The sequence below is a fragment of the Diceros bicornis genome, chromosome 20, assembly GCF_020826845.1.
Source record: "Diceros bicornis minor isolate mBicDic1 chromosome 20, mDicBic1.mat.cur, whole genome shotgun sequence".
Taxonomy (NCBI): domain Eukaryota; kingdom Metazoa; phylum Chordata; class Mammalia; order Perissodactyla; family Rhinocerotidae; genus Diceros; species Diceros bicornis.
The window spans coordinates 8,013,906-8,015,349 of NC_080759.1; the positions used below are offsets into that span (position 1 = coordinate 8,013,906).

Genomic DNA, 1,444 nt, shown 5'->3' on the forward strand with positions numbered 1-1,444 from the left:
TTGCTGAGGTTCTTTCCAAAATATAATATCCACACTCAGCTTGTGATATCAAAATGTTTTCTTATAAAAGCAAGATGAAATTATGCATTTGTTTCTCTAAAATGCTGCACATAAAAATCTAAACTATTTTTAAAAATTAGTCTCTGAAGTTCCAAATACCAATTATTTTAAATATTTTTATGCCTTGTTTATAGTGGTTTTTCCAAAGTGTTTCCCCCCTCCACAGGCGATGGAGACCCAAAATGTGTCCACTGTCACTGAGTTTCAGTTGCTAAGGATTCCAGAGACTTCTTGAGTGGCAGACCCTGCTCTTTGCCATTTTCCTATTCATCTACTTTCTCATGGTCACATAGAATGTTGTCATTATCACAGTGATAAGCCAGGGCCAGCGACTGTACTCACCTAAGTACACATTCCTCAAACACTTCTCCTTTCTGGAGATCTGGTATATATCCAACGATGTGTTCCATATCCTAGCCAACCTGCTCTCCCAGGGCCAATCCATCTCCTTTCCCACCTATATGGCACAGTTCTCCATTTTTGTGTTTTGGGGGGCTACTGAGTGCTTTTTTCTGGCCATGATGCCCTATGGCTGATATCTGGCCATCTGCAGCCCACTCCACTACTCTTTCCTGATGAGTCCTGAGATCTGCACCATGTTAGTGGCAATCTCCTAGTTGACAGGGGTTGGCACAGGATTTCTGTCCTCCCTGATGATTTCCAAGTTGGATTTGTGTGGGCCCAAATAGATCAATCATTTCTTCTATGATCTCCCTCCCCTGATGCAGCTCTCATGTTCCAGCATTTGTATCACAGAGATAGTCATCTTTATCTTGCCAATTGCCATGCTCTGCATTTGCTTTTTTCTTAGATTTATATCTTATGTTTTTATCATGTCCTCCAAATTGAGAATTTCTTCAGCCTCTGGCCAGATAAAGACATTTTCCACATGTGGCTCCCATTTGGTTATTATCACTATCTACTATGAGACCATGATCTCCATGTATGTTCACCCCAGTGCCCACCTGTCACCTGAAATCAACAGAATCATTTCTGTTTTCTCCACTGTGGTCACCCCACTGCTGAAGCCTGTTATCTACAGCTTGAGAAACAAAGATTTCAAAGAGGCTGTTAGAAAAGTCATGAGAAGGAAGTGTGGCATCTATGGAGTAGGAGTGAAGGAAAGTTTCTTTGTTAGATAAGAGTATACAGTGGATTAAGTTCAGGGATAAGTGAGTGGCAGGTTCAGAGTCTTCAAACTTGAGTGCCATCACTGGCATTACATTGAATTCCATGAGCTATAATGAAATAGCTTCTTCACGGCCTCTTGCCAACAACTGGTCAGAAGATAAATTGCCTCTATCAAACCATTTTGGGGGCAATTTTGTCCTTAGACACTTTCTTTCCTCTTCTGAATCTGATTGTATAACTCCAGTGCATGATT

At 41.1% G+C, this 1,444-nt stretch overlaps 1 pseudogene; it reads left to right on the top strand.

Annotated features, from left to right (window-relative positions):
• Positions 1 to 229: 229 nt before the first annotated feature.
• Positions 230 to 1,202, top strand: LOC131418859 (olfactory receptor 11L1-like; annotated as a pseudogene).
• Positions 1,203 to 1,444: the final 242 nt, after the last annotated feature.